Raw genomic sequence first — 21,300 nt, forward strand, 5'->3', positions numbered from 1 at the left:
GTTTTTACTTTATCACATGAAACATTTGAGATGTTACACAACGTGCACGTAAGGAAAGGAAACTACCCCACTTTCATAAGTAAAGGCATATAAATTCAAAAGCCTGTTTCAACATAATTACGAGATGTAAAATGCAAGTTTCAGAAAATTCAATGATTATCCACCATATACAAGTTTATTTCACCTTCCCTCCCACTTCCTCCAAAGCAACTGTAAACTAGGTTACCTGAACATTCAAGAAACAACATGATACAATACACGTTGAGTTTTTAACTGCTTGTTTGCACGTTCATGTTTGAAATCATGACAGATTTGAAGAAGCTGTCCAAGATATAAGCACACATATTATATATCTTAAATCAGTGACTGAGTAGTTCTTGATTCTAGATATGAGATACTATAGTGAAACCTCTGGAAGTTATTCTCAAAGTCTGAAAATTAAAACTTCTATGAAGTAGTATTGGACTAGACTAGTAGAGCAACACAATTTTAACCTAACACATGAAACAGATATCTGATAATATCTAAAATAATTCTGTGTAGGCCAACGTAGCAAGTTTTGTCAAAAAACTAATAAAGCCACCATAACAAGTTTTTCATTAAAATGCTTAAGTAGAAGCATATACAGGTACAAGCCAGAAACTGTTACAGTTCTTTAAGATAGGCCACTTGAATTTTAGCAAATTGTTTCCTTTCTTTTAAAGTTTTTCATGAAAAAGAAATGTCAAAATTTCAGTATTTGAAGAATAAAAATATAGGCATTTAAAGACTTCTGTATGAATATGGTACATACAAGCATTTTCAGGAGCAAAGGAGCTTAGAAAGCCTTGTTCCCTACAGATTTCCATTTCATGTTTGGCTGAAAACCAATTCCAGTTTCCCCACACTTTTCTGACATTTTATAAAATCTCCTTAATTCTCTAGCATCTAGTAAGCGTGGGATCATAGAGCAGTCCTTCTCAATTTGGGCACTTTACATGGTCTCTTTTTTCCCTTCTCTGATCTTTCTGCATGGCCATTGTTTTCTCAAGTGATTGCTGTAACAGACACATGTACTCTCACCCACAAATGACTTCATACATCATTTTCCTCAGGAGGTCAAGGTATTAAGCGTGAATTTTATCAACAGAAACACATTATCCATCATATAGAAGTTCATTTCACCTTCTTTCCTACTTCCTCTCTTTCTTTTGCTTGCTTATCCCTGCAAACTCCTGCTACGAGGATAAATGAAGCCCTAAACAATTTTAAAAAATAAAATAAAAAACATTTTCTAACAACAACCCAGAAACTTAGCATGTGACCACCACATAAATTCTGCCGGAAAGGTATTCTGCGCTATTAGTACAATGGGTGCAGGATGCTGCCCTCTGTTGAAAAGCAGTGTTCAACCCGATGGGATGGGGAGGAAGAGGGCTAACAGGGCCACGTTCCTCCACAGCCTCAAGAGCAAACGATCTGTTCAACAGCCCAGGCACGTTCCCAGCGTTTGCACACCACACATGGCAAACTGCATTACCTTTGCTCCTTCATGCCTCTGAGCCACCTCCCTTCACAGAGAGCTGTGGCTCAGAGTATTCACTGCACCTGACTTGGGAAAGGCAGGTACCTTCAGAGACCAGCTCATCCTACTCCATGTGCACCTAGAAAGCTCCCACAGGCATGTCACCAGCTGAAGTTAGGTAAGACGAATCCCTGTCACTGGGTAACCAACACTGCAACATTTTCAGAACAGAATTTTGCTCAAAGTACAACTATGGTATTAAAGTATTACTTTGCTGCCACTGTTACCATTACAGACAATAATTAACTGAATGTAAGGCCACACTGTTGAGTGCTGGAGGATCATCTAATCAAGCTTCATTCCCCCAGAATAAAAGAAATACATGAGCCCAATACTTCAGAAATAGGAAGAGTACTCTGAGCCAAGTCAGAACTGTGACTTTATTTTAATGCCATTGCTTGTTAATTTAATATCCCTGAATCATTATCGCTCTAGGGCTTTTGCCTGTAACTTCATTAATTCTTCTCGGTTTATTCAGCTTGTCGTGTATTGAACTATACTATGCTAATGAGGAAGCTGCAATTATTTATTTTGTATATTTCCTGCTGACTGAGGTTATTGCAGCATGCAGAAAATGTTAACATGTTAGAATAAAACACCGATAATGGGAAGGCATAAAATAAGAGTCTGCAGTTCCATCGTTTGTCATTGAATTTTTGCCTTTTGGATAAGCAGAAGGGCGTTGTTATGCAAACGCACGGCACTAGAGAAAGCCTATCTTCATTTATAGCAAGAATTAGATGATTTTTCCATTAGTGTTTTATTCCAAATTCCATTTAGTTTACTTAATTATGAAATGCAAACAGTTAAGTTCTTACTGTTTAATCCATAAACAGCTCTTTAAAATGCTTAAATATTTAAAATGCTTAAAGTTTTTTTTTTTTTTTAAACTTGAATGCATGGAGGTTATGAGCAATGAAAAGTCAAGAGACTGTAAAGCCTAAGTTAGAGTGTACTGTTTTATAGTTTGTTATTAATCATCAGTAATAGAAATGATAATTAATGAAACAATAGGTCATACTGCCTTCTAACCACGTTCCACAAGGACAGGGCCTTTCTGGTCATTAGCATATAACAACGCAGCATACCGTATGACAACATTTTATTCAAACCAAATGAAGCACACCATGACACTAGTACGATGTCGACATTGGACTGGACTAATTAACAACCTATCGATATTCTGGCGGCAATCTGCTCCAAAATAGAATGCAACTGACTTTCGTAACGTCAAGACTACTGTAGCTTATATTCAGAGGCTTTCAAGAAACATATCAATACACTAAAAAACAACTTTGCAAGTCTCAAGAGTCTCCAATCTATAAAATTTCCAAAAAAATGACTAAAAACATAGATTAATATAGAATATGAATTCTTAAAAGAAAGCAAGAAACATCTACTCTGGGGGAGGGGGAAAAGAAATACAAAAAACCCTTTAAGGAATCAATAGAACAAAGAAAGTAAAAGTCAAGAGATGAATTTCAAATGAAATTAAGAGTCAATAGCCAAAATGAATGGAAAGTGCTAGCAGAAATGCCAGCTCTAAGTGACTGGTCATAAAGTCAGATTTAAAATAGCATAAAGTCAGATGTAAAATAACAGATTTCAAAAGGAAACAGGAAAAAAAAATCCATTTCCTTGGTTTTGAACTATTCTCTGCAGAAGCTTTCTTTTTTTGCTTGTGGTTTTTAACCAGAGGGAAGGATTCTCACATGTTCAGTCACACAAAACTCACTGATGAGACTTCAACAAACAAAAGGAAAACATGACAGTTCCATGAAACTTATAATCTTATATATAAAACAGATGGTGTAACAGTGACTCACTGCAAATGATCTCTAGTATTTAAAACATTTACATTTTAATAAGAGAACAACCAACTTAGTACTGTGCATTCCCTACTCACACTACTGAATGAAAAACACAAACCACCTATTCTGCTTTCTAGAGCTTCTGCCACGATTTCAATAGTAACAGACATCTTTCATCTGCAAAAGCAGATATCCAGACATGAGATTTGGAGGATTTCTATTTTAAAGCGATTAAATTAAGCAGAACTTCCATATAATTAAGTATTACAATGCCTTTACCAAACACACTTTCTCTCCAAACAGAAACCTCTATTAAACAAGACACTTTTAAAGAAAATTTTAAGTAGTTAAAAAGCAAAGAGTCCATATTATGTAGTATAATCTGCCTTGTTAACAGACTCCTTATCACCTAAATACTGTAAACTTTTCCATTTTCTCAAGATTAGGAGCTGAAATTTCTCTACTCCAATACCTTTTATGTCAATTAGTTTGCACAAGTTCCTAAACGCCTCAAACACCCAGTTCTATATAACGAAAGAGTTCTCATTTGTCACCCAATCAACCTCCAATAGCATTATTCTATTACTTTCAAATGCAATAGAAAGTATAAAATACTTTGTGGAGCTTTTAACAGCATGGAATGAGAACTGTATTAAAGCTGATGCCTCTTGACCCAGACAAAAGTACCACTGATCTGATCTGCGGTTCAGGCTAAGAACTGTCAGCCTGTCCACTCAGCAAAAGAGCACATCAGTCAGGAAGCAGTGGGCGTTTAAGACTTGCATAGGGTTTAAAAACTTGTAAATTTCACAGTAAACTGACATCTTAAATCAAGTTTAAGATTAGCAGTTGCACAACTGCATTCCTTCACTATACATATTATTAAAACAAGGTCTTTCAACTAAACTAACCTCTGTACATGAACTAATTCTGACTTGCTCTTGCTGCCTAAAATGCAAGAATACTTTATGATCAAAATTCCATAAAGTTAACTTCCTATTCTAATATCTGAACATACAAATTATCAATTTTGAGATCCACAATATTAAGCTATTCAACTAAAAAGTTTGACGTTATCCGAGCAGTTATTTAAAACATCTCTATTGAGATGTTTTAGGTCAAAAATAGAGAAATGCAAATGAATTATGATTCACTTATCAACTGGAATTAACAAATGTGTGCTCGCTTTGCCACTTGGGCTCTCCATCCCTTTTTCACAGACTCAGAGCAATTCTGGTTTGAAGGAACCACAAGAGGTCTCTAGTCTAGCCCTCTGCTCAGAAAACGGTGAGGGATGAGATCAAACCAGGCTGCTCAAGGCTTTAATCCTTAAAGGACGGAAATTGTACCGCCTTGCGAACAACGTGCCCCACTGCCTGATCATGTTTTCCCCTTATATTCAGTCAGAAGCACTTGCTTGAATTGACAGTTTTTGTTCTCCCACCATGCAATGCTGCAGAGAGGCTGATCATCTTCCTGACAGCAATCGCTATAAAGTTACACAGGAACGACGTAGTTCTAGATTTACTAGTTTTCTAAGCTATGTCATGGGGTTGAGATAGCTTAGAATTTGTTTGGGTTTTCAAAACAAATATAGTTGAATAGTTTCCTGTCTTTTTCTTTTGTGAGAAACATACATCTATAATAGTCCAGAAAAAAACACAAACATGTAAACACTTTGGGGAAGAACTGCTTTTGATTCAGAATAGAAAGAAATTTTGAAATGACAGGACTTCTTACAGCATAGACTTGCCAGGTTTCATTCACATCTACTATGCAAAATGAATACGCTGCAAGACAAACAGGAATACCATGAATTATTTAGAAACCATTTAGAAATCTTCAGAATAAGTTCATTACTTTGAAAAACTTTACACAATTAAAAGGTTCTGTTCACAGTATGGCGGGTCAGGAAAAGCATGTCCAAGTTGCTACAAAAAAATCAATTCTAAGTTCAGGGATAAAAGCTGAACAGTTGTTTTAAATTAAATGAGTTTGAAACTTAATGATAGCCCCTAAGAGGGAGCCTCATATTACTCCATTTCAGCACATCTAGCACAGCTGAGCAAAGATCTATCTTTTAACTAGAAAAGATGGCTCTCAAACTGATAAATATCCATCAATGTGTGCTCTAAGGTATACAAAAAAGAATTTTCAAAGGCAGAAAGGACAGCAAAGAGCAGCTCTCAGCGCTGCTGTGAACTAATGCTGAAGTGCTGGAAAAGCCACAAACCTGATTCTGTTCCTAGAGTACTTTTACATTTGTTAGAGCCATATATCCGCGTCCCTTGTTCTTCTCTGTGGAACAATGTAATACTATGTCAGAACTGGCCTGACCTCACCAAGAGGGGGGAAAGCACAGGTGAAAAGGGAAGGATATGTAAACGAAGCTGAAGAAATTTATTCTGTTCATGCCCCAAGGACTGTAGCTCTCCCAAAACAGGGCAAAACTAAAGAAAAATAAAGGGGCAGTAGGAAGGGTAATAAAAACCTTTCAAGGGATAGAAAATTCCTCAGCAGTTAGAAAGGCAAAGGATAGAGCAGGTCTCCCCAGCCCCGTTATAAATTCTAAGAGAATAGTTCACAGAGACTCTGTCAACAGGCAAGAATCAGATGGCCTGCAGGAAAAAAACACCACAAATATCAAAAAACAAAGACATATAACATTTATAAACACAGAACATGTTTATACAAGAGCTTGTAAAGATACATACATTATTTTCTCTAAGATCAATGGAGCTGCTTTCTGCAGACTTCCCAAAGACTAACTTTGCTCTCGAAAAAGCTTGCTTGTGAATGAGTATGCCACTGAGCACAGTGCAATCGACACATCAAGATTTGCATGCAAGAAGAAAACGTCAATTTTTCTCATGTGTGTGTCTTGGAAAGGATGCTGAAAATTAGTGTTCCCATCACACTTTGTTCTAAATTAAAAGAGCATAAATTACAGTGCTTGACATGTATTCCATAGGAAAACCTGAGTCACCAAAAATAAAAAATAAATCATCTTTGCAGAACTGCCACACAGCAAGATTCAGTTATAAAGCTCGTAACAAAACACAAAGCTGAGAATCAGAAGAACTGATGTAGACAGAAGACTGACGATACACAGCCAAGTAAAGGCCGTAAACTTTGAAGGATGTTATAAACGTTTCCACACCTTTTGAGCATTGTTCAGGTATTCTCTGAATCTCAGAAAAACTGACATTACACTGCATCGCACGTTTTTCCAAAGACGACACTGATGCTCCATTATGGACGTGATGCACGCGCAGATCCAGGAATAATCACAGTAATATGTAGAATTTAAAAAAGACTATGTGAACAACTCAATTTAATTTTAAATTCAGTATTAGAAGACTGCTCAAGTTTATGACAGATAACAGAAAATTCATTTCTATTACAATTCAAAATTGTAATTTTCCTGCAAAGATTCCAATTCCAAGCAGAGGTCAAGAAAGTCTAGACCATTGAAGTTCAACCTATCAGTCTGTTTAGGACCCATGTAGATTCCCTCCTCTTCAAATCTGGGTTATGGAAACTCCCAAATATATATATATATATACACACACACACACACACACACACACACACACACACACAGAGGAAAAAAAAAATCCTCGAAGTGCCAAATGGGGGCTTCTTTTCTTGGGCAAGTTATTCTCTTTAGCTTTATTTGAAAAGATTTTCTTCCCATTTGGTTGTTTCTGGATCTTAACTTTATCTAAAATCCATAATTTATACATGTTGTGTAGATAGGGAAAATATAAATGAGTGTGTTTTCTCTTTAATACGCCTCTTGTGAATTCCTGTCTTTCTCCCATCAACTGATAACATTCAATCTAGTAAACTTTTGCCATAATTTAAAATATTGCCAGACTCAAGTATTGCACATCTCTACCACTTGGAACGTTACTTTTCAGGGAATGCATTTATCTTCACAAAAAGGTCTCAAAGGACCGTATTAATTAACAAATTCAGGTAATCTACAAAAACTAAAATACTGCCAAATCATTCTGCATTTAGACCCAGCTCATAAAAAAAGGCCTCAGTTTAACAACACAGCTTACATGAGTACTATTTTTTGTTTAAAAATACCAGGAAAATGTACTATGATTTATTATCACAATTGTACATGATAAGCCTTTATAGCTCTAATGGAAGATATAGCTGTTACTTACGCGATAACTGTGCTTCATTAGTATGTCCTTTCCAACTGGATTTTCTGCTCCCATTCTCTCTCTCTTTTTTTTTTTTTTTTTTAAAACAGAGAATTATGTTCACACTAGTCCCAAAGAAAGGGATTAACACAGGAATCAGAAAAATTTAGCCCAGTTGTTTCCACTTAACTTGGATCTCAATAGCTACTAGAGCTACTCCTTGCACTCTAATGTTTTCTTTAAAATCTGTGTTGCTGATGTCATAAGCAAAAAACAAAACATTTGCAGTTACCTGGAAAAAGGTAACAGGTTAAAACCTCAAAATCCTTTTCTGGTGTTTGACCTTCTCTCAACATGACCTTTATTAATCAATATAGGTTACAATTACGTGTTCGACTAGTCTGAATTTCACACACATTTGCAAAGGTCCCAATTATCTCATTAGAGGTTGGTTTTCTTTATCTAATTGTATTTATCCCCAAATAAACCAGAGGTGTAAAAGCAGGTAGTAACATTTTCCAAGGTAAAATAAATAAATAAATTTGAATATGCCTCATTGATCCAGTCACAAACAGCATTCACAAAATTACTACATATTGGCTCCACATCTATCAGAGGAAACAACAAAAAAAACCCACAAACCTTACGCTATGTGATTCATATGAAGTCTAAAGAGGATGAAGAGCTCAAGAAAAAATTATGAGGACAGATAAGAGCCAACCCTAAAGAGAAAATGAAGTAATTAAGCACAGGTAGGATAGCTTTCAAATGTAGTAACAGCCTGAGAAAGATACCCATGGATTAGAAATGGATTTACATATACCGTACACATTGCTTAATTCAGATGGCTCTTGAGAGCTCAAAGTTTATCTTTCCTGATGCACTAGGAAATTGTCAAGTGCTAGTTATCCAGGTTATGCCATAGTCCCAACCTATACAAACTATACCACTTGCCATATTTTCTTCTGGACTTCTCTTACTTCCTCCTTTCCCTTCCATTATTATTGTGCAAACCCAGTTCCACCTGTGTCCAAAGTTCCCAACTGCAGAATCACACAGGACTCTTTCTTCATTGCCAGAAGTCAGGCATTCATTAAACTAGGCAGTTTTGCTTTGAGTTGTCAAAGACATTTCATCTTTCTCTTAAGGAAAGAAAACCAAAAGTTAAGATATTGTCTATCCCCATCATCTCTTACCTTAATGATTTGAGTTGTCCACTTCTTGGACCATCTCTTGACTTTATTCTCTTACACCATATTTACTATACCTCTTTGCCTGCGTTTGAATATAAGGCCTTTGGAATAGCCCTTTCCATAAATACACACTTATGCATGTATAACAAAACTATGAATGCTTATAAAATAATGCCTACAATAGAGTGCAGCCTTTCTCAGTTATACACATAAAAAACACATTTAAGTACTCTACAAGGCAGCAAGTTTCAAGTGCACCATTGCATTAGGATATGACGTATTACTATAAAACACTATAGAATACTATAAATAACTGATACATACACTTCAAGTGTTCTGCTTATACTCTAACAATATGCTATGCAAAATAGGGTTGAATCACATTTCAACCCTATTATAGTATCATCAGTATCAATTACCGTACTAGCAGTACAAGTCTGTACAAATCACTATATGGCTAGTGAGCTAAATTTAGCAAACATCCTCCAGACCAAAAAAGAAGAAAAAAATAGAAAAATTAATTACTTCTTCGTTTCCTGAGATAAACTGAGTTCCACACACGTTCAACTGGTTGCCAGTACTTCAGGTATAGTGCTGAGACATCATACTTTTCTAATTTTTCTGACTGTTAAAAAGCCCAGGGAAGTTATTTTTAAAATAACAAGAATTCTCACTGACCTCCAGGGCCAATCTTTTTCCATTTACTGTTGTTTGGTCATTTTCCTGCTATCTATCTTCTGATAGGTAAGTTGATCCATTTGAACACTGTTCAAAGCACAGGAAAGCTGGCTGGCCCGCCAAGTCCACCTGAAGCTGGCTATCTGTAATACTATAATTACATTACTTTGAAGGAATTAAAAATAAAGCATGGTGCATAAAGTAGGTTTAAAAATATATATATGTGAAATTACATCAGAAATATTTCTGACAGGTTGAAAAAGATCCTTCTCATTTTCTGGCTGATAGTACCTGTGCTTTTTGAAAATCTTCCTAGAATTCCTATTTGGCAAGATATCTCTAATAGCTATATAAATATATACATATATACTTTGTTAACGTAAACTTTTTTCATTAAGGAGTATGTTTAAATGGCAGCTGTTAGGGAAGCACTATAGTATTTGGCATCCACTGAGTCTTGTAAAATAAAAACTGCTTAGTCAGCAGCATTATACTGTTTGGTTTGCTGATACTTTCACACTATAAATCTGATGATGCAAGCAAGAAAAAAAACCAACAGGAAGCATGGCAAGGACAGTTATTTAAAACACAAATTTTGACTAAAAGAAATTCAGAAGGAAACTACGGTATTAAGAAGGTCAATAATAAGGATACTTAATCATTCAGTCTATTCAAATTAGACAAAAATGCTCAGCTAATTAACACTATCTTTACTTCCAAGTGGTGTAAACTAGTGTTCCTCAGGATTTAATGCAGCACACCCTTAACAGGTCCCCACACTGTTGTGCCTATGACCCCAAAAGATAAGCCTCATATCGGAGTTACAAGTTTGGCTTCTTGAAAAGTAGCTTGTTTCTCTAATAACTCCCTGGGCTCCCTTCAGAAAGTTACTCCAGCGCATAATTACCCTCATGATTTGGTAAAAAGCATCTAAAACAGCTGCCTTCCCCCATTACACTTACCTCTCCCAGGTGGCCACCTCAGCCCCACTACTGCCTCTACCAATCCCAACACATTCCCACTGCCTCCCCTCCCCAGCATGCAGCACTCAAGGACCTCCTCAAAAGTGCTGTGTGCAGCTAGAAGGAAGATGATGCCCTGAGTGAAATGAGAGAAGCAGCCAAGAGGAGACCAGAAGCACCATCACCTGCTGAGGAGAGGGTTCACTGGGGAAGCCACACCTCAGCCTGGTGGCACCACTGAGGAAGCCCATGCAGGGCAGCAAGGACACCCAGCTGCTGTTTCTGCTCCTCCTCCTCTTCCCTCCCCCTCCTCATCCCAGAACAGCTCGCTGGGTTTGGCAGAGCTCTCAGGCAGCAAGAAAGACCCTGCCACAGCTGACTCTTCCTCTCTTTCAGGAACCATTTTAGGTAAGTAACTCCCCAACTGCCATTGCCTGTGTGAGCTGTGTACAGAGAGAAGAAAAAAGGAGCTGTTCAGAGCCCTCTGTCTCACCGAGGCAAGGTAAGCCAGGCTGCATGCTGCACCAGCCACCGAGCAGAGAGGTGTACTGCTCCCAGGGTGTTGAACAGTATTTTGACTGGTATCCATGTAAGAGCAAGTCTCTCCTTCAATTGCTACGTCTAGGATGTGGCACAACTTGTCATGCAAGGCCTAGTTTATAGATCCTTTTTTAATTACGCTGTTCAAGCTCTACCTGTTTAAAGACTCTTTAAAAAGGAATAAATTTTTATATAGCAGCAAGGAACAGATCCCAGATGTGTGCAAACAATCATGTGGCAAATCAAAAGCTTGCTCTTTTCGATACGAGAAACTAATGGCAAAGAGGGAAAGAACTCTGCTTCTGAATTTTTAAAGCAAAGTTTAAAATAAAGCCGGCCAAAAATCCTGTCTGCAAATACACGGACAACTACAAGCTGCAAAAGTTTCCTAAAGCAAGCTTGTTTTGGACGGTCTCTGCCTCAGATATGCCACTTCACATATAAATGGATTTACTTTTAAGAAAGAAACAAAGAAACAAAATTTCACCACCACAGAACCTCTGCTTGGAAACAGCCCTGAGATATGCAGAAGCTACGGCTTCCAGCATTGCAGCCCCTTTAACACTCACAAACAAACAAGGATGATCACAACCTCAGACAGGTTTTCACTTGCTTGATGTTTTTATTTTTCAAATGCAAATGTCCGTGTGCCAGAGATTTCAATTCCCTGTCCTCTATCAATTATGCTTTCATTAAAAGTTGGGTTTATACATCTAATTTGTTCTGAAACAACAACAAAAAGATGTACAAGAAAATCTTGCAAGGGCCATTCTAACAATTGGTATCAATTACTGCAAAGTGAAAAATCAAGATATTTTGTTCGATTTTACAGAAACAGTTTATTATTCGTTCACCTCAGAAGATCCTCTGTCCTACAGTGATGACTGAAAAATCTTAATGTGAATTTAGTTCAGTAAGACTGAAGTAAAAACTCAGATTTTCAAACTTCATGAACATCTACAACTGGGATCAGATTTGCAGCATGTGCCAAGCATCCATAAGGTAATCTGGTCATTTTTGTTCAAGCCTTTATATGAAAATCAATCTATTCTGAAATAGAGATGCTTGTTTATACACCTGAGTGGGAGATGATGAAAGGTGGATCTGTATTAGACTTTGACTGCTTAAGTGATACAGGAACTTTGCCCATCCTCTAGACAGCAAGCTGGGTACCTCCCCTGAAAATTTCAGCATCAATGAAAACATTCAAATGACCTTATTTCTCTGCTCCATTCCAGAGTTTCCAAACCTCTAGTTAAGCATCCCTTAGTCTTTGCTACTCCGATCAGGATCTAGTATGGGTAAAAAAAAAATCATGAACTGATGCGATCTAATTATAATGCTCAAGAATGAATCTAGTTTTATGCCAGTCCTAACTGATGTACAATAGTCGCAAATAAAGCCTGTTCTGTAAATAAACCCACAGTCCTAACTCACAGTTGCACACTTTTCACTTGTTCATAAGCATTTGCTTCCCTAGTATGGGAAGAACATCATTCTTGCAGCCTAGAGAAACAAAACAGAATCACTTATTATAAAGAGTGCACAGCCTCTTATATGTATATAACTTCAAAATAAAGTTTTACAATATCACTGAATTCCACGTACTGATATGTTATTCCAAGCTCTGTCATTTATATCAAGAAATATGTGAATTCTCAGGGTAAAACACTGCTCTAAAGATGGGCATTGTGTACAGGAATGATAACCTACAAAGAAAGTTTAAAAAAGGCAGAACTACAAACTTCGGTAAAACACTCCAAATGTGATACAATGCTGAAAATTCTTCAGGGAGATAGTTCTGAAAGATTAAGAATGAAAATCATTAGCAGGGGAACAAGGAGGGAATTGTGTTTAGAACAGTCCAACAGGCGATATAAACTTTTAAAAGTCAGTATCAGCTTTTCAAGTCATAAATCCAGGGAAGTTTACTACCCTCCTAAACAGTTTGTGCCCATTTCTCAGCTTTTTTTAAACTTGACCTTTCAGATCAACTTTTACATTATCTACTAATCTTATCAACACTTGGACAACTCATAAAAGTGCATCAATACTAATATTTCCAGAATTTAACCCAAAGAAGATACTGCAGTTAAAACAGTAAAATGAAAAACATTAGCAATGACAAAATAAAAAACTGTATTTTGTCAGCACAGTCAACATATGCATTTGTGTATATGTACAAAAAGTGTCAGAATACATTGGCATACATACAAATGGTAGTGTAGTTCCACATTTTAATCTGTAAAATTAAACAGCCAGCCTTTACCAATAACAGTGGACAAGTATCAAACACTCCACTGTGTAGCAAAAATACAGTATCTGAAATTCCATTTGATAATTGCCTTGAAAGTACGGCTCTGCAATAGAGTATTTGCAAATGTAAAAGAACTTGCACTTGCTCAAGAACGTAGAGCCCAAGACATTGAACCTGTAAACCTGGAAATGCTCTTTCTGGAAAGTTTAGGACACTCCATAGTTTGAAACCAAAGGAAGCGCTGTTTTAACTCATTTTTTTAGGCCTGCACACCACCTAAGTGTAAAGGAAAGGCAATCCCCCATTATTTTAAGCACAGAAGTTTGTACTCTCTGGTCTTCATGTAGAGTGTACAAAACTGTACAAGACCTCGTACGCTTCTTCCTTTCCACTGTCCTGGGGCAAAACCTACCATTATGTGGCTATGTGACTAATCCTAGCTGTTTTAATAGTTTAAAGGTTATTCCACAATGCACAAAAGATCTAAAAAAACTCTATAATGAGTATTAAAAGCTTCACCTTAACCATATTTAAGCACAAATGATGCGAATGTCCTGAGGGAACTTCATGTTATTCTTGTAATGATTACTGCATCAGTTCAGCTTTTACAGATATTTCTCCCTACTGCTCTTTTGTATGCGACGAACTCTTATTCAACAACGTTCCTATCTTTTTTTGGCCAGCTGGATATTTACTTATTCAAACACACCAAGTACAATCACCTGTTTTCTCTCTTTGGATCTTGTATTTTTTTTCTCTTCTTCAAAGGCACTGCACCTACATTAGCTAAAGTACCATACTCATTTTAATAAGAGAAAACCTTAAAAGATTCAAATTACTACTTTTACAGTTTCAAGCTGCCACTTAAGGTGATGGCCGATGCCTTCCTACAGGAGTGCTCACTCATCCTTGGCAGAAGTTGTGTACAAAGCTCCTGAGAAAGAAAACACTTCTTGAAACTGTGATGGCCAAAAACTTCTAGAGATGAACAAGAAGGAACACTTATTGGGGCAGAAGCAGGTGGAGGAAGAGGCAAATGCAGAGCTAAGGGAACCATTCACTTCCCTGTGTTGTATATTTATTACTGTGTTGCATAGAAAAACCTCCAAATGAGGTGGAAAGAGTAGTAGCCAGGAGCTGTGCATTCATAATGTTGCTGCAGCAAGCCTTCCCAGAGCTTACAGTGAAATCCACGCAGTACTTGCTGATTATTCAGACTGCAAATTTTTTCTCCTTTTTAAAATACATTAGAGAGCTAAACTATATTTGACATTTCCCTATGAGTACTTTTTCCACATAAGCTGTATTATAGCTGTTACAGAGATTATGATAACGAACAGAGTGAAGCCTAGCAAATAATCTCTCCGTTACAACATGGACCTTAACATAGGGGGGAAAAAAGCTTAAGAACTTAATTTCTTTAGGAAACAGTGACACTTCAAAACAGAAAGTTAAAGCACTGACTGAGACTCAGAAGACATGAATTTAATTCCTGGATCTTCCACTTATAAATTTGCACAAATAACTTCATATGAGCCTAGTAGAGCCTCTCAGGAATGGTGGGAGAATAAGTGTGTGTGAGGTCTCAGCAAGGAGGATATCTAGAGCCATATGAGCAGATATGGCTACTCTGTCTTCGCTGCACATTAGATCTGAATTAAACCTGCACTGTCCACAGCAGCCTGCCTAAACCCTTCACTCTCTGACCCAGCTTTTGAGTTCCCATCCTGGCACTCATGGAGTGGTTGCAGCTCAAGGCCAGGATGCCTTGCATGTCTGATCCAGCTGTGCAGCAGTTAGCATCAGGGCATTCTTCAGTAAAGGACCCTGGCCAGTTTGTGTACCTTGACACCAGTTAATGGTGGAGAAGGCCCTTCTCTTAGAAAGATTTTTTTTTTAGGAAAACATGTTTTTACCTTGGACAAATTTGTTTTCAAATTGGTAACATGATACAGTATATGCTGGGTTGCTCAGTCCCAGACAAATACATGCTCATGGTTTCAGAATGGTTAAGGAAAACAGAACTGCATCCTAGAGTAAAATCTTAGCTATCAGAGATACAGCTTCAAAATCCACACTTAACCCCTTTTAAAAGTTATGGAATCCAGTCTGAAGCATGCAATGAAAATGAGAATGAGATACAAAACAAAACAAACAAAATAAAAGCATATAGCTTTTGCATCACAGAAGCAGGAAGGCAGGGAATATCATACTGCTCCAGCAAATCACAGAGGACAAGCTCCATAGTTACCATGCAGCATAGCTTCAAAACCTACTATAATGGAGCTAAACTGATCCAAGCAGCTACAGCATAAGATAGAACCTGCAGTATCTACATTGTATGTCATGTTTCTTTAAAAACAGGTAAAACTTGGACATGAAAATTAAGCAGCAGCTAACCTTGCTGATGTTAATCTCCAATTCACAGTGTCAGCTCATGCAAGGAATCAGCACATGACGGCACAATTAACAAAGCCCATGTTACTGCTAATGGAAAAGTGTACTTTAAAAAAATCTTTTCTAACACTTCAGAGAGGCTAAAAGAAAAAGAGGGCTTAAAAAGTGAATGAGTGATTACAGATTTTTCTCCCTCTCCAAATTTCTGCTCTCTGATAGAAGTACTGGAAGGAAATTTCACCATATGAATTTTGGACTCTGAAGCCTCCGTTTTCTAGGTTTTGTTATATGAGGATACAATACGATTCATATGACTGATCACCTCTTGGCAGGCAGGCTCTATTTTGCTTGGCATTGTGCAGACACAGAACAAAATGACAGTACTTCACTTTCTGTGAGACAACAGAGAGATGGAAACGAACGGGCAGAACAGAGGAAAAAGGGAGACAACATTCATCAGTATGGCAGGCAACAGTCTCAGCAAACCGTCAAGCTCTCAGCAGAGGTGCATAGGCATCACAATAACAAAGAATATCAAGGAGCAACAAGAAAGACTATGAAAAAGTAGTACTGAGATGTCAATAGAGATCTGCCCAAATAGGAGGGGCAGCAGGGAAAAATCATCAAGATATTTGCATGAAACTTACTCTGTACTACTTCTGTTGCTGTCTATATACAGAATACAACCTTAATGGCCTGTCCTTCTCATGAACAATTTTATGAAAACAAGTTTGAAAATAAAATTGAAAACTGAGAGGTATGCCTAAAATAAAACAAAACTGAGAACACACCCCAGATAAAGTTTGACTGATACAAGAGAATGCAAAGCCCTGCACACTACTGCAAAATTCCTCCTGGCTCACAGCCTCTGCAGTACAAACGGAAAACCTGAAACTGAAGGGACAATGCAGATTACTGCCATCTCATTTTACAGCAAACATAAGACTATAAGCTGCTTGAAAAGCAGCGCCTCGTATCAACACTCACAAAGTAGCCTCTTTCCTGCAAAGGTCGTTACTCCATGTGCATGCATATGCACATCTGTGTGTACCAGCAAATATGCACATACGCACTGAGGAGATACGCAGTAGAGAGGCAGCTGAAGAGAGAGAGTACAGCACCTTGCAATATTTTCTATTCTGTCATATCGCCATAACTTTGCACAAGGCACTACAAGACTAACTTTAATTTCAATTTGTGAATAGCAATCTTGTACAATCACCTACGCATTTCATGCTGCAAGTCAATTTGCATGGTTCCCAAGGAGACAAGTTTTTAAAAATCTTCTCTGGAATCCACTGATAAAAATGGGGAAAACCAGTATAATAAGATATAATAATGAATTAATCCTTATAGAAAAATTATCCTTTATGGAGCCCATTAGGAAAGCCTAGATTATCGCTAAATGTTTTGTATTAGCTTTTCTTTATCTTCAGCTTCCTATTTTTACTGTGCCTAGGCACAGCATTTTGGATTTTCTATCTTTTTCCTCTACAAAATATCAAACAAGGATAAAGGATTTGGGAACATCACATTACATGTGAACAGGAACGATACATGATAGTATACCTACATAAATAGAAATTTTATGTAAAGCATAAATTCAAAATATTAGGCATTATTTCTACCCATAGTCAAAATTATAATTTCTAAAATAGTTACTACACATGCTAAACATCAAATCAGGTTCGAATGGACAATTGTAACTTATGCATGTGATGTGTGGGAGTGGAGATGGGGATAAAAAAGACATCTTAAAAATTAACAAAAAACGCAAGAAAACGTGGGAGCCTTCATTTATCATTTTGCTTAAGAGGTACAAAAATGGGTGCAAGTAAACAGCAAGTACCCAATATTTTCACAACACAAATTTTCTGATCTGAGATTTAAACAAGAGAAACACATTAACTTGCATTACATGATAAAATATAGCATTACAGTAACCTTAACCTCTCATGTCATTATTGCTAATTTTTTTCAGCTCTATCTCAGATAAGCGTCTCTCCAGAACAATAGATGACACTTTCCTATCCAACATTACATTAACCATTAAAAACGCACTGAATGATGCTTGCACCAGCATCTTTCTTTTCCCAAGTGAAGAGGATATAAACCATGACAGATGTAGCATTGCATATGGTGACTGCAGAAGTACCTTCCACGGAAAGCCATGCAAATCCCTCAGGGTTGCATAAAAGAGGCAGTCAAGACAGCAAGTGAGGAGGAAAGTAAACAGTAAGGAAAGAAGGTTGGGAAGATCATTGAGGCATTACAGATCTTACTCTGCCTACAAGAAACACCGTAAGATTTACTAGGACGTTTACACAGACACTAGGGAAATGTAAACTTAATGCAGAAGGGGAATAGAACCTACATGAAGATTTGAAGAGTGGGAAACATTTGGTTTGACAGAGAACAAACATGGTTTCCCAAGAGATTTTTTTCACACAGATATGACTTTCCCTGAATAGTGATGAAAGTCAATAGTAGTAATCTACATCACCTTTAAGGCATTAAAAGATTTGGATTTGCAGCTGCTGCAATTTCCAGAGAAACATAAAGGATCCTAGCAATATACTTATATAAAACAGATTCTCTCTTTATTAGACACTGGTTCTGGTGAGAAAAAACTAAATCATAAAAACACAAACGTGGTCACCTGCTAAGTCAATGGATGTTTTCTTTCAGTCCTATAAACTACAAGAAATAACTAACTCATCCACTGGCTACTGATTTCCACCTTCTGTTTGTAAATAGAAACCAAGCAGACAACAATGTAATTATTTTAAATACGCTTAGTAGAAGTTCAGCATTTCTTTAAACGTGGCCATTTTTATTTTATTCTCTATACAAAGAGTTTAATCCAAGTCATCCGTCTCTGAAAAAAATCTCAATTTATGCATTTAATAATGTTTTGGACTTCCAAAAGCAAGCCAGCTTCAGAACTCAATAGCTGCTGTGTCAAGCTGGAATTGATAATCCAAGCTTTGTGTGCATTACGTATATGCCTTACGGTTGGGTGTGACAGCATCTAATAAGTTGTGAGCTCCATTTGAAGCTTTTCCTCAAAACAGGGTATTCACAACTTCTCTGCCCTCTTTGAATTCTCAGCCACTGCAGCCAGCATCTCAGGCTGGGTACTAAACATACCTCTCCCACATGGAGAGGTGTCTTCTTGAAACCTACAGGAACTTAATACTTCTGAGTCTTATACTCTATTATCAAATTTGATTGAAACTGGGGAAGGTATTAAAAAAAAATCACTGCATGAGAGAGACTGTCAGAAGACGACCTAGACCACAACAGCACCACTGATGCTCCTTTAGCAAACCAGGCTAAAACATGGCATTAACCATTAAAAAGAGAAAGAAGGCAGCCTTTCTTTTCAGTCACTTGAAAAGATTGATATTAAGTAGTAGTATCCATCTTGGAAAAACACTTGTTAATCGAAATGGCTAGAAATTGCAAGTGCTGTTTTTCAAACCTCGTTAAACATGAAGAAACTAGGATCTAACACGTTCACAAAGAGTTTAAGCGTATAAAAAGTTCAATTACAATCTACAGTTTGCAGTGTGTAAGTTTTTACAAGAAACCCTTAAAATTCATTTCTTTCTTCTCTACATGCTTTTGTATTTTTTTTTAAATAACCTCTCCAATACATTTTAGAGCTCTAATGCAGGTACTCACTTTCTTTAAAGCATTAGCTTTACATGAAATTCAACAGTGTATTGTTAGACAGTATCTAAAATTAAATACACATCCTCACTGTTTTGTTTTTTTAATAGAACTTGCTGCTTCTCCAAGCAAGTTCTAAAGTGTTTCCAAATAAGTTTAAAGACATCCCATTTATTTTTATTCCAGTAAATTGCTTTCTCAAGTGGCATTATATCCTTAAGGTGTGTTATTTATTAACTGCAGGAAATACTTAGAATTTCCAGCATATTAGAGCATCTCTCCTAGCAATAACTAAAAGCACTGGATATAAAGATCTCACTTTCGGTAGGATATTAAAAAAAATTATTCAAAAAGATAAGGCATATTAATACGTGAACATGTATGATATATATCTGTTCTTGGTCAAAAGAAGGATAACTGCAAAATCTAGGTAGAAGATCTAGGTAGATGTGTTCTTTCTTGACTAGCTTTCAAAGTAGCCACTATTTTCAATTATATATTATATATTTTAACAGTCGAAAGTACTCTGCAGCACAAACCTAGCTTTTCATTACAGGTAAAAGCAAATTTTTGACAAGGCAATCATTAACATGAAAATTACTACTCTGGACTTGCCCCTCTGTAGCCTATCATGCATGTAAATAAGGTAACCTGTGAAGATTACATCTTGATGATTATTCCACCTGACCCACTGGAAAAACTTGCCAAGCTCAGAAGCATCTTCCTCCTCCTCCAGACTGAGTAGAGGCACAAGTGAAACTTGTGCCAATGCAACTTTCATGCACCTAACGCTCTTGAGATAAGCCTAACAGCCCACTAAAACGTTGGGTGGATTTACTACAGACTCTTCAGAGCAGCAGCACAGAGTTGCCAGTCACAAGCTTTCTTTCCCGTTTGGAGCAATATGATCATGCAATACAGGGGAAAAGTATTCAAAATATTACCTTAAGTGTACAGGTTACTGATCAGCTAGACCAAAAACCAGACTAAAGCGTCTCAGTCACTAAACAAAGCTTGCCCAGCTAGGCTAAAACTCAAAGCGGTATAGTGGGCATTTAATACAAAATGAGGCACTCACCTAAACAAAGGTTATATGAACTTCCCACTAAAACTGTTAGCTGCATAAACATTGCTTCCATCTTCACAGACAAGAGTTCCCCCCTGCACCCACCCCAAAAAGCATTTCTGAATTTGTATCAACACTTTGCTCCGATTTCATGTATTGTTTATACAGTCTGATGCTCCATTTCTTCACAACACCTATTTTTTTGACAATTCAGTGAATTTTCAAACTTAAACAACATAGGAACTAAGTTGCCCAAGCTTTTAGACTTTTAGGAAATAACTAGATTATGTTTCTTGGATTCAACAGGAAATTAAGCTACTGAAATTAAGTGTAGAAGTACAGTTTGTCTTTAAGGAAAGACTTGCAGAAGTAATCTGCTTGCACTCTGAGTGCAATATGAACAGCAAACTACATAAATTTTATCTGAATGGGGAAAACAATAAATCTAATTATTTTAAATGAATATAAAATATATTCATACCTAGACAATTTGTCAGAAATATGACCTTTGCAACTAGTTTTAATGTATTTTTAAAGATTTTTATGTTTATTTTTCCTCATCGCACAGCTAGCAAGCTCTGAAATGTCATTGCTTACAGGCTATTGCACACTTAAGCTAATCTAAATTTAAATTCTTCTGATTTTTGACCCAAGGGAATAAACTGCAATCAAATATAAATTGCAGTAATATTCAGCATTATAATTCAGTATCCTGGAGCCTGAGTTTGTAATCATTCTGGATCCCATTTTTATATGTACTAACCAAATCCCACCATTCCTACATAAAGGATGAATCTCAAAACCCCTAAACAGTTCTGCCAGGGCGTTTTACTGCATTTGTGCTCCCACTAAATTTCAGGATTTTTTCCACTTCCACGTTCTTCAGAGAGTGCCCCTCTGACTGCTGCCAGTCATATTTTGGAACAGTATTAAAGTAAATACCTCCCACTGACCTGCTGAAAAATAAAACTCAACATGTATGTAACATTAAAATTAA

General features: G+C 36.9%; 1 protein-coding gene across 5 annotated transcripts in view; it reads right to left on the reverse strand.

The window, feature by feature from the left end:
* The window catches only part of SPAG16 (sperm associated antigen 16), a 405,835-nt gene that overhangs the window by 317,974 nt on the left and 66,561 nt on the right, over nt 1-21,300 (reverse strand). The window lies entirely within an intron of this gene.

Source organism: Struthio camelus, chromosome 6 (genome assembly GCF_040807025.1).
Source record: "Struthio camelus isolate bStrCam1 chromosome 6, bStrCam1.hap1, whole genome shotgun sequence".
Taxonomy (NCBI): Eukaryota; Metazoa; Chordata; class Aves; order Struthioniformes; family Struthionidae; genus Struthio; species Struthio camelus.